Source organism: Pleurodeles waltl, chromosome 1_2 (genome assembly GCF_031143425.1).
Source record: "Pleurodeles waltl isolate 20211129_DDA chromosome 1_2, aPleWal1.hap1.20221129, whole genome shotgun sequence".
Lineage (NCBI taxonomy): Eukaryota > Metazoa > Chordata > Amphibia > Caudata > Salamandridae > Pleurodeles > Pleurodeles waltl.
In genome coordinates this window covers 407619650-407641687 of record NC_090437.1, presented here as the reverse complement: position 1 = coordinate 407641687, position 22038 = coordinate 407619650, and the positions used below count along the sequence as shown (strand labels likewise).

The following is a 22038-nucleotide window of genomic DNA, read 5'->3' as shown; positions in this document are numbered from 1 at the left end:
ATTCTACCAAGGGACAGCTGGTTCAGGTGTTTATGGACATCGCTGCCACCAAATGGTACTGCAGCAAACAATGCAGTGTGGGATCATGGACCCTGTATCAAGAGACTGCTTTTCTGGAGATGGCTGGAACGGGGGGCTTTTCCTGTTGCGCCACGTGGTGCGGCGCGAGCCGAGCATTCAGCTCGCGCAGCGCGTTCTCAGGACGCGGCGCGCCCGAGTCTTCTTTGTACAGCGCGAGGCCCCAGATATTATTTTGGGCCTCGCTCTGCCTTCTGTGGTGTCCCTGTTCTCCCCTGACCCCTCCTTACCTGTTTCTTTTTCTTTCTTCTTCTTCTTTTTCTTCTTTACTTTTTCGAGGCATTTTCTGTCCTTTCTTTATGTCTTTCCCCCTTCCCATGTTACCTTTTTCTTCCCAGCATTCCTTGGTCCCTATTTTCTATGGTTCCTGTTCTATTCTATCCTATGTACTTTTTCCCTATCTAAAATGGTGTCTTTTTACTTCCTGTTGGTCACTTCCTGTTTCTTGGTATATAAGGGCTCTGTTTTCTCCCTTTCCTTGCGCTGCATCACTTTCTGCTCAGATTGTGTCTTCGCTCCTGATTCTTAGCCTTCGGTTCTGAATCTTTTCAATTTTGCATTTACCTGCATTTTGTTCCTGTTTGATTCCTGGTTTTGTTTTCGTTTCAGGAATCCATTTTTTGGAGGTTTTTTCCCCTTTATTGGGGTTTTTTCCCTCTGGCACTAATTCTAAAGGGCACGGTCTGTTCTTGGCGTTTCCACTGCCTGCAGCACCGTGGCTACTAGAAAGAGTCGCCCCTTTCTGGGCCAAAGCCGAACCCTCAAGACCTACGCCACTAGATCTGCGGTTTCCAGGCGCCAGCAGCACGTGAGTCGTGACAGAATGCAGCGCCAAACCATTCCGACATCTTCTGATACTATGGATGACACAGTGGCGGCGGCTGCAGATCCTGATTCATCTTTTTTGACTACTATTCAACAACAAGCTCAGGAATTGCAACAATTGCGCAACGAGAATGCGGTCTTACGACAGGCTTTGGCCCTCCGCAGTGGCGATGTTCCGACTATCTCCGCCTCAACGCCTCGCTTCTCTGGTGAACCAACTAAACTGCGTGAATTCCTGGATGCATTAACGGTTTACTTCGCCTTCAGACCTAGCCAATTCTCTCATGACAGGACAAAGGTGGGATATCTTATTAGTGCATTATCCGGTCCTGCCTTGGCCTGGGCAACCCCGATGGTGTCATCCAACGATCCAGTATTGTCGGACTATTCTGCCTTCGTGACCCGCTTCAAACAAATGTTTAGTCGCCCAGGATTGGAAGCCTCGGCAGAGGAAGCATTATGTGATATCCAGCAAGGTTCCCAGGATGTCCTCCGATATATTACACGTTTCCGTCAATTAGCGGCAGAGACCACTTGGGTGGAGCGTACCCTGGTAACTTTGTTTCGCAGAGGACTTAAGGAAGAAATTAAGGATGAATTAGTACATTCCACCAGAGTTGAAGATCTTCGTGGCCTCATGGATCAAGCACTTTCCATCGAGTATCGTCTTCAAGAACGACGAATGGAGAAGAGAAGGAGTAGAGGAGCGTCTCAGCCAAGCTCTTCACGGATGTATCCACCATATCCTGAGGAATCTCGTCCTCCTGCTAAGGATATAGAAGGGGAACCCATGCAAGTGGATACTGCTCGAGGGCCACTCTCTGCTAGTGAGAAGGAAGACAGACGGAAGAAGGGATTGTGCCTCTACTGTGGTTCTGCTGGTCACCTGCTTCGTACATGTCCTGTACGTCCACCTAGACCCTTGGGAAACGCCACCTCCCGTCCTCTGTAAGAAGGGAGGGGACGGGATCATCGGCTATACCTTCTATCAGCTCATTCAACGACAATACAACTTACTTGTTCGTGTTACCAGTCATATTACAACTACCTGATGGCCGCCAAGAAAGAACTATGGCATTATTGGATTGTGGTGCTAGTGGTATATACATGGATAAGACATGGGCCACTAATCTGCAAATTCCCACTCAACCCAAAGACATTCCTGAACAAGTACACACCGTGGATGGATCTTTAATATCCTCAGGTCCAGTCGATACTACGACCTTGATGTTAAATTTACAGTTTGGTAATCATCAAGAACACCTCTCTTTTGATCTCATTTCATCTCCCAACCATACCATTATTCTCGGAATTCCATGGTTTACTAGACATAACCCATATGTGAACTGGGTAACCCGGACAATTTCTTTATCCTCACAGTTTTGTCAAGAAAATTGCTTTGCTTCCGATAAATATTGGTCACCAAACAGATTAACACCTATGAAGAGTACTACGGAGTATTCCATCAACACTGTCCAAGGGGTTCCTGAACATTATTTAGAGTTCCAAGACGTGTTTCAAAAACCATCCAGACCTGTATTACCTCCACATCGAGAGTACGATTGTGCTATTCCTTTGGAACCTGGAACAGTCGTTCCCTTTGGGAGGATGTATTCTCTCACGGAACCTGAAAAGGAAGTTATTAAGGAGTATCTGGAGGAAAATGTACAGGGTGGTCTCATTGTTCCATCATCTTCTCCAGCAGGGGCTCCTCTCTTTTTTGTACCTAAGAAGACCAAAGATCTTCGTCCTTGCATAGACTTTCGAGGCCTAAACAAGATAACTATAAAGGATCGTTATCCTTTGCCCCTCATTAAGGATATTTTAGAGGCAGTCAGAGGGGCTCAACGTTTTACCAAGTTGGATCTTCGGGGAGCTTACCACCTTTTACGTATAAAAGAAGGAGACGAGTGGAAAACAGCATTCAGGACACCGTTCGGTCATTTTGAATATAAAGTCATGCCCTTTGGTCTTACGAACGCTCCTGCTATATTTCAAAGGTTTATGGACTCAATATTTTCCGATCTCTTGAACCAGACACTCGTAATCTACTTGGACGACATCCTTATTTTTTCCAGACACCCCGAACTCCATTCTTCTCATGTGAAACAAGTCCTTCACAGACTCCGAGCACATCAACTATTCTGTAAACCCGAAAAGTGTGAGTTCGATAAGACGGAAGTCAAATATCTGGGTTATCATTTAAGTTCCACCGGCATAGCTATGGACCTAGAAAAGGTACAAGCAGTTCTAGAGTGGCCTTCTCCCTCTTCTATCAAAGAAACACAATGTTTCCTAGGATTAGCAAATTTTTACCGACAGTTCATTCAAGACTTTGCTAAACAGACCAGCCATATAACCCATACCTTAAAGAAGGAAAATCTAAAACGGGGGTTTGTCTGGACCAAGGCGGCTGAAACAGCTTTTCAAGAATTAAAGAAGGCATTCACTCAAGCTCCCATCTTGAGACATCCAGATACCAATAAACAGTTTATCGTAGTTACCGATGCTTCCGAAAAAGCTATTGGAGCAGTCTTGCTTCAACTTCAAGAAGATGATGGTCTTGAACATCCTGTTTTCTATTTGTCTCATATTCTCTCTTCAGCTGAACAACATTACTCTGTACTAGAAAGAGAGTTGTTAGCTCTGAAGACAGCCTGCATCGAATGGAGACAGTTTCTGATGGGATCCAAGGAGCCTTTCGAGGCGAGAACAGATCACCGTAATCTGCAATGTCTACGTAATTTTGTATGCCAAAATAGTCGCCAGGCGCGTTGGGCCTTTTTCTTTAGTCAGTATGACTTTTACATCACCTATATTCCTGGATCTCAAAACATTCTGGCTGATGCTCTGTCTCGACGCTATCCAGATTGTACTCCTTCCCCATCTCAGTTTCTACTGGAGCCTAGTAAGATCATTGGAGTTGCTCAATCTTTTCTGGATGAGGTACAACTGGAGTATTCCAGCCTGTCTAATAGCGAAATAGAGAAATTAAGAACCTTTTTATGCAAGAAAGAAGGATTATTTTTTCATCAGAATCTGTTATTCCTCCCTACTAACAGAGTGCGAGACAAAGCATTACAGATGTGCCATGATTCACCGGTTGCTGGACATAGAGGTATTAAGGCCACACAAGAACTTCTTTCGCGATCTTTCTGGTGGCCTACCTGGAAATCAGATGTCGAAAGATATGTTCAGGCTTGTCCCATATGTGCCCAAGTCAAGATTCCCCGTAGCAGACCTGCAGGATTACTACAGCCTTTGCCAGTTCCACCAACGCCATGGCATACTATTTCCACTGACTTTATGTGTTCACTTCCGCCATCAGCTGGAAACCAGGTTATCATGGTCACTGTTGATTCTTTCACTAAGATGGCCCACTTTACTGCTCTAAAGAAATTACCAACATCCCAAGAATTGAGCCAGATATTTATCGACCATATTTTCCGTCTCCATGGACTTCCACATACCATTGTGTCTGACAGGGGTCCCCAGTATATTTCCCGGTTTTGGAAACATTTTTGCAAGACACTGAATATCAATATAGCACTATCATCCGGTTTCCATCCTCAGACCAATGGACAAACTGAGCGTTTGAATCAAGGACTAGAACAATACCTTCGTTGTTTTTGTAATTCCACCCAAAGCAACTGGAACACTTATCTTCCTATTGCTGAATATTCCTACAACAATTCTGTCCATAGTGCCTCCAAGGTCACTCCCTTTTTCTGTTCCTATGGCTATCATCCGACCTCTTTTCCTACTGCTCCTCAATCTACCTCTCCTCTGCCTGCCATTACATCTTTTTCCAAACGTCTCCTGCAACTCCATAAGCTCATTAGATCTAATTTATTGCACACTAAGAGGTATATGAAGAAGATCGCTGATAAGAAACGTGGACCCACTCCTGATTATCACCCTCAGGATAAAGTCTGTCTTTCTTCCAAATTCTTGCCCTCTCGTCTTTCTCTGAATAAGTTCACGCCTCGCTATTATGGGCCTTTTCGTATTCTTCAGTTGCTCAATCCTGTCACTGTTCGTCTTCGCTTGCCTCATACTTGGAAAATTCATCCGGTCTTTCATGTATCCCAACTCAAACCTTATGTCCCTGATCCTTTCTCTCGTCAGTTTCCTTGTCCTCCTCCTGTGTTGGTGAATGATGTCCCTGAATATGAGGTTCAAGAAATTTGTGACTCTCGCCTTTTTCACCGGCGTCTTCAGTATTTGATTCACTGGAAGGGTTATCCTCTTAGTGAATGCTCTTGGGAAGATGCTTCTTCTGTTCACGCCCCTCTTTTGATTTCTCGTTTTCATCGTTTGTTTCCCTTCAAACCTGGACCTTCGGGGGGGGGACCTACTGTTGCGCCGCGTGGTGCGGCGCGAGCCGAGCATTCAGCTCGCGCCGCGCAGCGCGTTCTCAGGACGCGGCGCGCCCCGAGTCTTCTTTGTACAGCACGAGGCCCCAGATATTATTTTGGGCCTCGCTCTGCCTTCTGTGGTGTCCCTGTTCTCCCCTGACCCCTCCTTACCTGTTTCTTTCTTCTTCTTCTTTTTCTTCTTTACTTTTTCGAGGCATTTTCTGTCCTTTCTTTATGTCTTTCCCCCTTCCCATGTTACCTTTTTCTTCCCAGCATTCCTTGGTCCCTATTTTCTATGGTTCCTGTTCTATTCTATCCTATGTACTTTTTCCCTATCTAAAATGGTGTCTTTTTACTTCCTGTTGGTCACTTCCTGTTTCTTGGTATATAAGGGCTCTGTTTTCTCCCTTTCCTTGCGCTGCATCACTTTCTGCTCAGATTGTGTCTTCGCTCCTGATTCTTAGCCTTCGGTTCTGAATCTTTTCAATTTTGCATTTACCTGCATTTTGTTCCTGTTTGATTCCTGGTTTTGTTTTCGTTTCAGGAATCCATTTTTTGGAGGTTTTTCCCCCTTTATTGGGGTTTTTTCCCTCTGGCACTAATTCTAAAGGGCACGGTCTGTTCTTGGCGTTTCCACTGCCTGCAGCACCGTGGCTACTAGAAAGAGTCGCCCCTTTGTGGGCCAAAGCCGAACCCTCAAGACCTACGCCACTAGATCTGCGGTTTCCAGGCGCCAGCAGCACGTGAGTCGTGACATTTCCCTGGTGGTTCAACACCTGGCAGGCTCTCTGAATGCAAGGGCGAACATACTCAGCCGAATATGCCTGGCAGATCACTAATGGCGTCCCCACCCAGAGATGATTCAAGGTCTCTTTCAGCAGTGAGAAGAGCCTTGGTTAGATCTTTTCACCACCACGAGAACATGCAGTGTCAGCAGTTCTTCTCGCTGGAGTTTACAAGTCAGCGCTCAATCTGAGAAACATTTCATTTCAAGTGGAGTTCAGGCCTCATGTACGCTTTTCTGCCCATAGTTCCCAAGAAGATCAGGAACGACCGGGCCCAAGTAATCCTTGTGGCTCCAGACTGGGCACTGAGAATCTGGTATCCCGAGCTGCAGAGCATGTCTATCAATCCTCCTATCAGATTGCCACTTCAGGAGGATCTTCTGTCGCAGCACTTTCTGCCTTCTTGTGTGGAGATTGGGTAGTGGCAGTTAACCGCCTTTGACCTTCCTCCCGAAGTCTGTAACATCATCACTAAAATGGTATATGGCTGTCATTGGAAGAAATTTGTGGAATGGTGCACAGACAGAGAGAGGGGCAGAAAGGGGGTCAACAGACCTGAGGTCCTGTTTATCCTTCCCTTTGCTGAGCAGGGTTCTGCTCTGAACACTCTTAAGGGATATTTGCCTGCTTTTTTGAGGTTGCCTGATCAGCCTTCTTTTTTTAAGTCTCCTATTGTACATAGGTTACTCAAAGATCTTTCACATCTTTTCCCTCCATCCCCATTTATTATGCCCCAATGGGATCTGAATTTGGTTTTGACCTTTCTGATGTATGCTCCTTTCAGTCCTCTCAACTATTGTGCTCTCAGGCTTCTCATGTTGAAAACTGCTTTCCCTGTGGCGGCCAGAGTGAGAGAGCTGCAGACATTGTCAGCCAAGCTGCCCTACCTTTCTATCTATCCTGACAACGTGGTGCTTTGCACTAGGGCCTCTTTTCTGCCAAAAGTGGTCACACCCTTTCATGTAGACCAATCCATCACCTTGCCTGCTTTTTACACCCCCCCCCCCCCCCCCACACCCTTCTGAAGAAAAGGAGAAACCCTACCACCTGACCGAAAAAGAGCGTTGGCGTTCCACCCCTCCTCCCCTCCCTTAATCCTTATGGGCTGGCCCCAGGTATATAGTGGTCCCCTGACCTTTATATGGCCCAGGGGAGGGCATCCTATAATTTAATAAAAGTGTTTGTCCTCGGGGGCTCTGTGTGCCCCCACTTTATTTTATATTTGTAGCCCCGGGGAGGTGGTAATCCCTAGGCCCTGGGGTGTCCCCGCAGGCCACTCTGCATAATTTCTTCTTGCCCCAGAGAGGTTACGGTCCCCAGGGCCTGGGCATCCGCACACGCCATCCCCCAGCCCCTCTCCCCCTTCTGCCCCTCTATATCTAATGTTGTTGCCGTGGGAAGGTTGTGGTCCACAGGGCCGGAGGGAGTCTACGCACTTCCCCAGTTTATTTTTTATTCTTAATTCCGGGGAGGTGGTCGTCCCCAGGGCAGTATTTAGCCCTTGGAGGGGGGGGGCCAGTGCGCCCCCTCTACTATTTTTTCATATAAGCCTGCATGCCCCTTGGACCTGGCCCACCCAGGGGCTACAATTAAAACAAGCATGGAAGCCCACGCTTGTTTTTTTTTCTTCTATTCTCAGGGAAATTAGGGAATATCGCAGTGAATTTTAAAGAGTCCCAAAATGGCTGCCAGCACTTCCTGGGTGAAGTGTTGACAGCAAATTAAATCTCAGCACGAGATCGGGACAATTTGTGAAGTATTCACGCTTCTAGATATACAAATTTGGATTTTCTTTAATATCTCTAAAACTACTGAACTGATTTACGTCAAACAATAAAAAAGGGTGATCTGCGGATCAAAAGATAACTTTCTGCCAAATTTGGTGTAATTCCATTCAGCGGATCGGGCTGCAGGCATGACAAAATAATCTATGAGAATTGACATGGGATACTCTTTTTTTTTATTTTTTATTTTAATTTTATTTTTTACTCCCCCTTTTTCTCAGGCCCCACTTTATAGATGATACTGAAACGTTCCATGCACAACAAGACCCAATTTGACATTTTTTTAATTTATTTTTTAATAAATTTAGTGAAGATTTGTCGAACGGCACCAAAGATATGGGCACGTCAAAAAACACTTTTTCTATGGAAACTAGGTCCTAACTATGACTACCTACTGGCAACCGCAGGTACATTTTTTATATATATATATATATATATATATATATATATATATATATATATATATATATATATATATATATATGTTAATGTTCACTTGTAAAAAAAAAAAAAAAAATTGTAGGGAAGGTATAGTTAGGCTCACATTTTACACGCACAAAACCATAGAAATTCACCTGTTATAGTTATCTCAAGTAACTATAACTTGCGCCCCGCCATACAGAATTTGTTCATCAAAGATTTTACTGCAAATATTACATTGATAATATCAAAGATGTCAAAGAAGATGTAATGAGTGATGTAATATCTTGGGTAATTAGCAGTGCATGGCGAGGGCGCAGGTTACAGTTACCTTAGAGGCACGAGTTATAGTTACTTGAAATAACTAACTAGAACTACATTTCTAGGGTTTTGTGGTTGTAAAATCTGAACCTAATTATAACATCCCTACAACCTTTTGTTTTTTCAGTGAACTTCTGGGGTGTTTTTTTAACGTTAAGTAAGATGCCCATCGCAGTGCACGGTGGGGGGTTTGGTGCAGACCCCAGCTCCCTAATTTCCTTATTTTCTGCAATATCCTCAGTAGAAAATGCTTTTAGTTTTCCACTTCGATTCCATCAAGATGACATTCAGATGTGCCACACCTTTGGCATAAATTCAGAATATTGGCACTCTAGTTGCTTATTAGAATACTGTTAGCTGCTGATCACCAGGAAGTTATCTGGCAGTCCGCTGGTGTTGAAAGGGAATGTTTCAGTCTGCATGTCAGAATGTTTTAATGAAATAGAAGAGAAAGATATTTGAGAACTCACTTAAAACATTTTAGAACTCTCTAAAAACTTGTCCTTATTTTTCTTTTTACAGCACTAACCATAATTTCTATGACAAAATGAATCCGTTATTTTGTTCCTTTTTAAGTTAAATGTTTTGAGTTTTACCATTTTGATTCAATTAAGATGGCTTCAAGTGTGCCACACTTTTGTCATAAGTAAGGGTGTTAGCTCACTAGTTGTTCTTTGAAACACTCTGGAAGACTGCAGTAGAACACAGGCTAATCAACTGACGAGCAGCTCCTGTTGGAAGTACATGTTTTACTGAGAATGTCAGAATTTGTTCTCCTATGGCTGAGAAAGGTAGTGTGAAATTACAGAAATTATTCTCTCATTTTAGCTTCTGGAGCACCTTCCATAACCTCTGTGGGAAAATCATGAGAAAACAGTTCTCTCGCAAACATGATTCATGAAATCCCAGCAGTGTAAAATCACTTTAGAGCACGCCACAATTCCTGAAATTTGTTATCACCCTTTATACATTCTCCTTTGTGTGACCCTCAAAACCTGCTATTGACTACAATGCATTTCAGTGGGGTGCTATTAAGTATATTGGTCCCAAGATAGCTGCCATCACTTTGGGTTTGAAGTGCTGACAACCAAGCAGATTCCACCATGAGATCTGTGCTTAGGCTCCGCCCAGATATACAATTTTTTTTTTCTTTAATAACTCTAGAACTACTGAACTCATTTACACCAAATTGTTGGACCTCTCTGCCAGCTTTCTGCCAAATTTGGTGTAATTCTGATCAGCGGTTCGTGCTGTAGTCTTGTTCAAGACTCCTATGGGAATTAACATGGGAAACACTTTTTTTGTTTCCCCCTTCCCCCACTTTTTGACAGATCACCCCAAAACTTTCCTTGCACAACCAGAATCACCAGCACACTTTTACTAGAACATTTCGAATCGTCAAACAGTGCCAAAGAAATAGGCAAGTAAAAAATTGCTTTTCCTATTGAAACATGGTCCTAACTATAACTACCTACTGGTGATTGTATATATATTACCTAGTGGCGGTCGCCACTAGGTAGTTATATTTAAGACCATTTGTTCCATGAATGGAGCTTTTTTTGTTTTGGCAGTAACTTTAGGGCCACATGACGAATCAGCACAAATTTTCTAAACGTATTCTTTGGGCGGTTCAGCTGCTGTGTTGAAAGATTCGGGGTGATATATCAAGCAGGGGCTGAGAAAAAGGGAGTGGAGGGTCCCAAAACACTTTTTTAGCATTTTACATCCATGGGATTTTTTAAATTGTTGGACACAACTACATCTGTAACCGCTGAATGGAATTAAACCAAATTTGGCAGAAGGCTAGGTTTTGGTCCAGAAAGCACACTTTTTGTGAGTTAGTGTAAATCCCTTCAGTTGTTGTGGATAAATTGGAGTTTAGAAAATATAGATAACTAGGGATCCTACACGGATCCAACTGCCCCCATGCTGATATCTGATTAGCTGCTAACACTTCCACAAAGAAGTGTTGACAGCCATCCCACAAAAAAAAAGTATGTTTAAAATGTGAGCCTAACTATAACGTCCCTGTAACCTTTGTTTTTTAAAGTGATATACATATATGTGTGTGTGTATATGTATATGTATGTTCGATGGCATGTGTAGCTGCAGATACACATGCTGTGCATTATCCTGCCATCTAGTGTTGGGCTCGGAGTGTTACAAGTTGTTTTTCTTCGAAGAAGTCTTTTCGAGTCACGAGACCGAGGGACTCCTCCCTTTCGGCTTCATTGCGCATGGGCGTTGACTCCATTTTAGATTGTTTTTTTTCCGCCATCGGGTTCGGGCGTGTTCCTCTTCGCTCCGTGTTTCGGTTCAGAAAAGTTAGTTAACAATCAGAAAATTCGCCGGTATTGTTTGCGCTCGGTATCGGGTTAGTAATAGCACCTCAACACCGAAGAAAAGAGCTTCCACTCCTCGGCGGGGCCTGGTCGGGCCGACCGCTTGCGTCTTCAAGGCTCATGGAACGGACCCCATTCCACTTCTGCCCCAAATGCCACGCTAAGTATCCTTATACAGACCAACATTTGGTCTGTAATTTGTGTTTGTCCCCCGAACACAAAGAGGATATGTGCGAGGCCTGTCGGGCATTTCGGTCAAAGAAGACACTGCGGGACCGGAGAGCTTGAAGACTTCAAATGGCGTCGACACCGGCTGGAAACCCCGACGTCGAAGAAGAGGAGACATTCTCCGTTCCAGATTCAGACTCGGACGAGCCCGAGAGTGAGCAGCCGACGAGGCAACAAACCGTGAGTAAACCAGCCCCGGGAAGAAACTCACTCCAAAATCATGAAGGCCCAGGGGACGCCACCGCTGACAGGCCATGGCTTTACCCGAAAGCACGGTGACCAACCATCGGCACCGAAAAAGGCCTCACAGCAGCCGAGGACATCCGACTCCGAGATACCGGCTCTGAAAAAACTTGCATCAAGATACCGGCGCCGACCAGATCCGACACCGAGAAATCGGCACCCCGAAATCCAAAAAGGTTTCTTCGGAACCGAAAAAGACTGCTGAAAAGGTTTCGGTGCTGAAACACCCAGCCTCGGAGCCGAAACAAAGCTCCTATACGGACGAACAGGGCCTCTCCTCACAATTACAAGGCCACAGGTTTGAACAAGAACTGGGGATGGGAGAGCCAGACCATACCCAGAGGAGGCTCCATATACAGAAAGACACGGGGAAAATAAGTACACTTCCCCCAATTAAGATGAAGCGGAAGCTCGCATTCCATGAGGCGGAAATACAGCCAAAAGCAAAAGTGGTTAAAGAAAAAACAACACCACAGTTTTCTCCACAGCCATCGCCACCGCCCTCACCACATCTGTCCCCAATAGCAACACCCCCAATGGTGCAGTCACCAACGCACACAGGGATGAGCCAAGATGACCCAGATGCATGGGATCTGTACGATGCACCAGTCTCTGATAATAGTCCGGATTGCTACCCGGCAAGGCCATCACCACCAGAAGACAGTACTGCTTACATGCAGGTGTTTTCAAGGGCAGCTACTTTTCATAACGTAGCATTGCATTCAGAACCTATAGAAGATGACTTCTTGTTCAATACCCTGTCATCAACACAACCAATACCAAAGTTTGCCAATGTTACCAGGCATGTTAAAACACGCCAAACAGGTGTTTCAGGACCCAATCAAGAGCAGAGCCATCACACCTAGGGTGGAAAAGAAATATAATCCTCCCCCTACGGACCCTGTATACATTACGCAACTGCTGACTCCTGATTCAGTTGTAGTAGGAGCAGCCCGGAAAAGGGCAAACTCACAAACTTCTGGGGACACACCTCCACCCGACAAAGAAAGTCGCAAATTCGATGCTGCAGGCAAAAGGGTGGCAGCACAGGCAGCCAATCAATGGCAAATTGCCAATTCGCAGGCTCTATTGGCAAGATACAACAGGGCACATTGGGACGAAATGCAACATTTCATTGAACACCTTCCCAAAGAGTTCCAGAAGCGTGCCCAACAGATTGTAGAGGAGGCCCAAACCATCTACAACAATCAAATAAGGTCGGCTATGGACTCAGCAGACACGGCGGCCAGAACAATAAACATGGCGGTTACCATTCAGAGACACGCATGGCTACGTACCTCCGGATTTAAACCAGATATCCAGCAGGCTGCGCTGAATATGCCTTTCAACGGACAACAATTGTTTGGGCCGGAGGTGGATACAGCAATAGACAAACTAAAGAAAGACACTGACACAGCCAAAGCCATGGGGCGCGCTCTACTCCCCACAGAGCAGAGGCACTTTTAGGAAGCCACACTTTAAAGGGGGGTTTTGGGCCCAAACCACAGAGCCTTCTACATCACAGGCCAGACCCACATACCAGGGCCAATACCAAAGAGTAGGCTTTTGGGGACAATATAGGGGTGGACAGTTCCCTAAAACAAGAGGGAAATTCCAAAGCCCAAAAACCCCACAAACTAAACAGTGACTCCAACGTCACAAACCCCCAACACACAACACCAGTGGGGGGGAGACTCACAGATTATTACCAAAATTGGAAACACATAACTATGGACTCGTGGGTCCTAGCCATTATCCAACATGGTTATTGCATAGAATTCCTACAAATACCCCCAAATGTGCCTCCAAGAGCACACAACATGTCCAAACAGCACTTAACGCTTGGACTTCTAGTTGTAACAGATCTGTTACAAAAAGAAGCAATAGAACTAGTACCCGACCATCAAAAAGGAACAGGTGTTTACTCCCTGTAATTCCTAATTCCAAAAAAGGACAAATCACTGAGACCCATATTAGACCTCAGAACACTAAATCTTTACATCAAATCAGATCACTTTCACATGGTGACACTTCAAGACGTGATTCCCTTGCTCAAACAACAGGACTACATGTCAACGTTAGATCTCAAGGATGCTTACTTCCACATACTCATACATCCTTCCCACAGGAAATACTTAAGGTTTGTAATCCAAGGCGTGCATTACCAATTCAAAGTGTTACCGTTCGGGATAACAACAGCACCAAGAGTATTCACAAAATGCCTTGCGGTAGTAGCTGCTCATATCAGGAGGCAGCACATGCACGTATTCCCTTACTTAGACGATTGGTTAATAAAAACCAGCACTCAGCAACCGTGTCTTCAACACACAAAATACGTCATAGAAAGCCTTCACAAGCTAGGGTTCTCTATAAACTACCAAAAATCACATCTACAACCGTGTCAAATACAACAATACTTAGGAGCAACAATCAACACACAAAAAGGGATTGCCACTCCAAGTCCACAAAGGGTACAAGCATTCCAAAATGTAATACTAAACATGCACCCAAACCAACACTATCAAGTGAGGTTTGTGATGAAACTTCTAGGCATGATGTCTTCATGCATAGCCATTGTCCCAAACGCAAGACTACACATGCGGCCCTTACAACAGTGCCTAGCAACACAATGGACACAAGCACAGGGTCAACTTCAAGATCTAGTGTTGATAGACCGCCAAACACACTCCTCGCTTCAATGGTGGAATCCTATAAATTTAAACCAAGGGCGGCCATTCCAAGACCCTGTGCCTCAATACGTGATCACAACAGATGCTTCCATGGTAGGGTGGGGAGCACACCTCAACCAGCACAGCATACAGGGACAATGGGACGCTCAACAAAGCCAACTTCATATAAATCATCTGGAACTGCTAGCAGTATTTCTAGCATTGAAAGCATTTCAACTGTTAATAGCCCACAAACACATTCTTGTCAAAACAGACAACATGACAACAATGTATTACCTAAACAAACAGGGAGGGACACACATCACAGCTGTGTCTCTTAGCACAAAAGATTTGGCATTGGGCGATTCACAATCACATTTTCCTTATAGCACAATACATCCCAGGAATTCAGTACCAGTTAGCCGACAATCTCAGTCGAGATCACCAACAAACCCACGAATGGGAAATTCATCCCCAGATATTACAAACTTACTTTCAAAGCTGGGGAACACCACGAATAGACCTATTTGCAACAAAAGAAAACGCAAAATGCCAAAACTTCGCGTCCAGGTATCCGCAACCACACTCCAAGGGCAATGCGTTATGGATGAGTTGGTCAGGGATACTTGCTTACGCTTTCCCCCTCTCCCACTCCTTCTGTATCTAGTAAACAAATTGAGTCAAAACAAACTCAAACTAATACTAATAGCACCAACTTGGGCTCGCCAGCCACGGTACACAACACTACTAGATCTGTCAGTAGTACCTCATATCAAACTACCAAACAGACCAGATCTGTTAACTCAACACAAACAACAGATCATACACCCGAATCCAGCATCGCTCAATCTGGCTCCTGAAATTTGAACATTTAGGTGGTCGAATGACCGCCCAGCGGTCAAAAGACCGCGGCGGCCATTCCAACTTTCCCGCTGGGCCGGCGGGCGACCGCCAAAAGGCCGCCCGCCGGCCCAGCGGGAAAGGCCCTGCAACGAGGAAGCCGGCTCCGAATGGAGCCGGCGGAGTTGCAGGGGTGCGACGGGTGCAGTGGCACCCGTCGCGATTTTCACTGTCTGCTAAGCAGACAGTGAAAATCTTTGTGGGGCCCTGTTAGGGGGCCCCTGCCAGTGTCATGGGCAGTGCAGGGGCCCCCAGGGGCCCCACGACACCCGTTCCCGCCATCCTGTTCCTGGCGGTAAGAACCGGCAGAAACAGGGTGGCAGGAAGGGGGTCGGAATCCCCATGGCGGCGCTGCAAGCAGCGCCGCCATGGAGGATTCCCTGGGCCAGGGGAAAACCGTCGGGAAACCGCCGGTTCCCCTTTTCTGACCGCGGCTTTACCGCCGCTGTCAAAATAGCCCAGGAAGCACCGCCAGCCTGTTGGCGGTGCTTCCGCGGTCCCCGGCCCTGGCAGTCATGGACTGCCAGGGTCGGAATGACCCCCTTAGACCTTACACAAGAATGTATGGAGGTCATTAAGCAAGCTAGAAAACCTACTACAAGACATTGTTACGCAAATAAATGGAAAAGATTTGTTTATTACTGCTATAATAATCAAATTCAACCACTACATGCGTCCGCAAAAAACATTGTAAGCTACTTATTACACTTACAAAAATCAAATCTAGCTTTTTCGTCCATTAAAATACATCTCACAGCAATATGTGCCTATCTGCAGATTACACATTCAACATCACTCTTTAGAATCCCAGTCATCAAAGCATTTATGGAGGGTCTAAAGAGAATCATACCCCCAAGAACACCACCAGTTCCCTCATGGAACCTCAATATTGTATTAACACGACTCATGGGTCCACCATTTGAACCCATGCACTCTTGTGAAATGCAATACTTAACCTGGAAAGTAGCCTTCCTAATAGCTATCACATCTCTTAGAAGAGTAAGTGAAATACAAGCATTTACTATACAAGAACCCTTTATACAAATACACAAACATAAAGTGGTTCTACGCACAAATCCCAAATTTTTACCAAACGTTATATCACCGTTCCACCTAAACCAAACAGTGGAACTCTCTGTTTTTTTGCACAACCAGACTCAGTAGCCGAAAGATCCTTACATACATTAGACATCAAATGAGCACTAATGTATTACATTGATAGAACAAAACAATTTCGCAAGACAAAACAATTGTTTGTAGCCTTCCAAAAACCTCATGCAGGAAATCCAATATCCAAACAAGGCATTGCCAGATGGATAGTGAAATGTATTCAAACCTGCTATGTTAAAGCAAAGAGAGACCAGCCTATTACCCCAAAGGCACACTCTACTAGAAAGAAAGGTGCCACAATGGCTTTTCTAGGAAATATACCTATGACAGAAATATGTAAGGCAGCCACGTGGTCTACACCTCATACATTCACAAAACACTACTGTGTAGATGTGTTAACAACACAACAAGCCACAGTAGGACAGGCAGTATTACGAACATTATTTCAAACGACTTCGACTCCTACAGGCTAAGCCACCGCTTTTGGGGAGTAACTGCTTACGAGTCTATGCACAGCATGTGTATCTGCAGCTACACATGCCATTGAACGGAAAATGTCACTTACCCAGCGGCACTGAAAAAATTCGGCATCGAGACACCACCACGCCGAAAATTACGAAGGTTTCTTCGGAGCCTAAAATAACCTCCGAAAAAGTTTTGGTTCCGAAACATCCAGCCTCGGAGCCGAAAACAGGTTCCTATACAGAGGAACAAGGATTGGCCTCCCAAATGAAAAAACATAGATTTGGAGAGGAACTTCAAGCTGTAGAGCCAGACTATAATCAAAGGAGGCTCCACATTCATCAAGACACAGGGAAGATAACCACTCTTCCTCCAATTAAAATAAAAAGAAAACTTGCCTTTCACGAAAAGGAGAAGGAGCCACAGGCAAAGGTGGCAAAGAAAACAACTCCACCACCTTCTCCACCACCATCAGTGCACACATCACCAGTAGCAACTCCTCCACTGATGCACTCCCCGACTCATACTGCCATGAGTCAAGATGATCCCGATGCATGGGACCTTTACGATGCTCCAGTATCGGACAACAGCCCAGACTCGTACCCTACCAGGCCGTCCCCTCCTGAGGACAGTACATCTTACACACAGGTGATCGCAAGGGCAGCTGCTTTCCATAACGTCACCTTGCATTCAGAACCAATTGAGGATGACTTCTTGTTTAACACGCTAACCTCCACTCATAGCCAGTACCAAAGACTACCTATGCTCTCAGGAATGCTAAAACATTCAAAACAAATCTTTCAAGATCCTGTTAAAGGCCGAGCCATAACTCCAAGAGTGGAGAAAAAATACAAGCCACCGCCAACAGATCCTGTTTATATTATAACGCAGTTAACTCCAGACTCAGTAGTTGTCGGGGCAGCTCGTAAGAGAGCAAACTCTCATACCTCGGGAGACGCACCACCTCCAGACAAAGAGAGTCGCAAATTTGATGCTGCGGGCAAAAGGGTTGCAGCACAAGCAGCAAACCAATGGCACATTGCCAATTCACAAGCGCTTTTGGCAAGATATGACAGAGCTCACTGGGATGAGATGCAACATTTGATAGAACACTTACCCAAGGAGTTCCAAAAAAGAGCACAACAAGTGGTGGAAGAAGGACAAAGTATCTCTAATAATCAGATACGGTCTTCAATGGATGCAGCAGATACGGCTGCAAGGACAGTAAATACTGCAATAACAATAGGAAGGCCTGCATGGCTCCACACGTCAGGTTTCAAGCCAGAAATTCAACAAGCCGTGCTAAATATGCCATTTAATGAACAGCAGTTGTTTGGGCCGGAAGTCGACACTGCTATTGAGAAACTCAAGAAGGACACTGATACGGCAAAAGCCATGGGCGCACTCTACTCCCGCAGAGCAGAGGCACCTTTCGCAAAACACCTTTTAGGGGAGGGTTTCAAGGACAACCTACAGAAACCACAACATCACAAACAAGGCCCACTTACCAAAGCCAATATCAGCGGGGAAGTTTTCGGGGGCAATATAGAGGGGGACAATTCCAAAGAGGTAGAGGAAAATTCCAAAGCCCCAAAACTCCTCAAAATAAGCAGTGACTCACAAGTCACCCATCCCCATCACATAACACCTGTGGGGGGAAGATTAAGCCAATTTTACAAACATTGGGAGGAGATAACAACAGATACTTGGGTACTAGCAATTATCCAGTATGGTTATTGCAAAGAATTTCGAGAATCCCCTCCAACAGTCCCACCGAAAACACACAGTATGTCGAAACAACATATAAATCTTCTAGGATTAGAAGTTCAAGCATTGCTCCAAAAAGGGGCAATAGAATTAGTACCAAAACAAGAACTAAACACAGGAGTTTACTCACTGTACTTTCTAATACCCAAAAAAGACAAAACTCTAAGACCTATACTAGATCTCAGAATATTAAATACATACATCAAATCAGACCACTTTCACATGGTTACATTACAAGAAGTAATCCCACTGCTCAAACAACAAGACTACATGACAACACTGATCTAAAGGATGCATATTTCCATATACCAATACATCCTTCACACAGAAAGTACCTAAGGTTTGTATTCCAAGGGATACATTACCAATTCAAAGTGTTGCCATTCGGAATAACAACTGCGCCAAGAGTTTTTACAAAATGTCTAGCAGTAGGAGCTGCACATATCAGAAGGCAGCAAATACATGTCTTTCCGTATCTAGACGATTGGTTAATCAAAACCAACACGCAAAAACAGTGTTCACGACACACAAATTACGTCATAGAAACCCTACACAAACTAGGTTTCTCAATCAATTACTCAAAGTCACACCTTCTGCCGTGTCAAACACAGCAATACCTAGGAGCAACAATCAACACAGTAAAAGGGATTGCCACTCCAAGTCCACAAAGAGTCCAAACATTCCAAAATGTAATACAAACCATGTATCCAAACCAGAAGATACAGGTCAAATTAGTCATGAAACTCCTAGGCATGATGTCCTCATGCATAGCCATTGTCCCAAACGCAAGGTTGCACATGCGGCCCTTACAACAGTGCCTAGCATCACAGTGGTCACAAGCACAGGGTCAACTTCTAGATCTGGTTTTGCTAGACCGCCAAACATACATCTCGCTTCAATGGTGGAACAGTAAAAATTTAAACCAAGGGCGGCCTTTTCAAGACCCAGTGCCACAATGCGTAATAACAACAGATGCATCCATGACAGGGTGGGGAGCACACCTCAATCAGCACAGCATCCAAGGACAATGGGACATTCAGCAAAAACAGTTTCATATAAACCACTTAGAACTGTTACCGGTGTTTCTAGCTCTGAAAGCATTTCAACCCATAATAACCCACAAATACACTCTTGTCAAAACAGACAACATGACAACAATGTATTACCTAAACAAACAGGGAGGAACACACACTACACAGTTGTGTCTCCTAACACAAAAAATATGGCATTGGGCGATTCACAACCACATTCGCCTAATAGCACAATTTATTCCAGGGATTCAGAATCAGTTAGCAGACAATCTCTCTCTGGATCACCAACAGATCCACGAATGGGAAATTCACCCCCAAATACTGAACACTTACTTCAAAATGTGGGGAACGCCACAAATAGATCTATTTGCAACAAAAGAAAACTCAAAATGCCAAAACTTCACATCCAGGTACCCACAACATCAGTCTCAGGGCAATGTACTATGGATGAACTGGTCAGGGATATTTGCGTACGCTTTTCCCCCTCTCCCACTTCTTCCATATCTAGTAAACAAGTTGAGTCAAAACAAACTCAAACTCATACTAATAGCACCAACATGGGCAAGGCAACCTTGGTACACAACACTACTAGACCGCTCAGTAGTGCCTCATATCAAGCTGCCAAACAGACCAGATCTGTTAACTCAACACAAACAACAGATCAAACACCCAAATCCAGCATCACTGAATCTAGCAATTTGGCTCCTGAAGTCTTAGAATTCGGACATCTAGAACTTACACAGGAATGTATGGAGGTCATAAAACAAGCTAGAAAACCAACCACAAGACATTATTATGGCAATAATAAACAAATCTTTTCCACTTATTTGCATAACAATCAAATTCAACCATTACACGCATCTGCTAAAGATATCGTAAGCTACCTACTACACTTACAAAAGTCAAAGTTAGCTTTTTCATCCATTAAAATACATCTCACCGCAATTTCAGCTTATCTGCAAATTACGCACTCTACTTCATTATTCAGGATCCCAGTCATAAAAGCATTTATGGAGGGTCTGAAAAGAATTATCCCACCAAGAGCACCACCAGTTCCTTCGTGGAACCTCAACATTGTCTTAACACGACTCATGGGTCCACCTTTTGAACCCATGCACTCATGTGAGATACAATACTTGACATGGAAAGTAGCATTTCTAATTGCCATCACATCTCTAAGAAGAGTAAGTGAAATACAAGCATTTACCATACAAAAACCCTTTATTCAGATACACAAGCATAAAGTAGTTCTGCGAACAAATCCTAAGTTCTTACCGAAAGTCATATCACCATTCCACTTAAATCAAACAGTGGAACTACCGGTGTTCTTTCCAGAACCAGATTCTGTGGCTAAGAGAGCATTACATACATTAGACATCAAAAGGGCATTAATGTACTACATTGATAGAACAAAACAAATTTGCAAAACAAAACAATTGTTCGTTGCTTTCCAAAAACCTCATACAGGGAATCCAATATCCAAACAAGGCATTGCCAGGTGGATAGTTAAATGCATTCAAACCTGCTATATCAAAGCAAAAAGAGAACTGCCTATAACACCAAAGGCACACTCAACTAGAAAGAAAGGTGCTACCATGGCCTTTCTAGGAAACATACCAATGACTGAAATATGTAAGGCAGCCACATGGTCTACGCCTCATACGTTTACAAAACATTACTGCGTGGATGTGTTAACAACACAGCAAGCCACAGAAGGACAAGCAGTACTACGAACTTTATTTCAAACAACTTCAACTCCTACAGGCTGAGCCACCGCTTTTTGGGGAGATAACTGCTTACTAGTCTATGCACAGCATGTGTATCTGCAGCTACACATGCCATTGAACGGAAAATGTCACTTATCCAGTGTACATCTGTTCATGGCATGAGACACTGCAGATTCACATGCGCCCTCCCACCTCCCCGGGAGCCTGTAGCCGTTGTTAAGTTGATATTGAACATTTGTAAAATTGTACATATATCACTTTAAACCACATTATGTACATACATATTTACTCCATTGCATGGGCACTATTACTATATACACAACTCCTACCTCACCCTCTGCGGGGAAAACAATCTAAGATGGAGTCGACGCCCATGCGCAATGGAGCCGAAAGGGGAGGAGTCCCTCGATCTCGTGACTCGAAAAGACTTCTTCGAAGAAAAACAACTTGTAACACTCCGAGCCCAACACTAGATGGCGGGATGTGCACAGCATGTGAATCTGCAGCTTCTCATGCCACGAACAGATGTACACTGGGTAAGTGACATTTTCCAAATATATATATATATATATATATATATATATATATATATACACATATATTACTTTTAAAGTGGTTGAAACATAAGCTTAGTATATCTTCTAAGTATTTGCTATTTGTCTGCATCCAGTTATTAAACTTGAACATTTAGTGAGGAAAATACATTTTGATAATTTTCAGAGAAACTTTTGTATTGAGGGTCACAGTCTTCCACAGAGAACAAGTTACTTCAAAATTCCGACTGGGCCAGTAACAACAGTTACTGGCCCCAGCAAAATTATGAGGTCTGAGGAAACACTGCAGTCCTCTTGACTGAAAACTCTAGATGAAAGTCTGGCCCACAATGGGGAATTACAAGGGTATTAGAACTGTGAATTACCAATTTTCTTGGTAATTCCATATTTTTAGTGGATCCACAGGGTCCTGCTCATATTGGGCCATATTTTCC

General features: G+C 44.3%; 1 protein-coding gene across 2 annotated transcripts in view; it reads left to right on the top strand.

Moving 5' to 3' along the window:
- Nucleotides 1-22038, top strand: part of JAK2 (Janus kinase 2) — an 882548-nt gene that overhangs the window by 846690 nt on the left and 13820 nt on the right. The gene's annotated exons all lie outside the window — the stretch shown is intronic.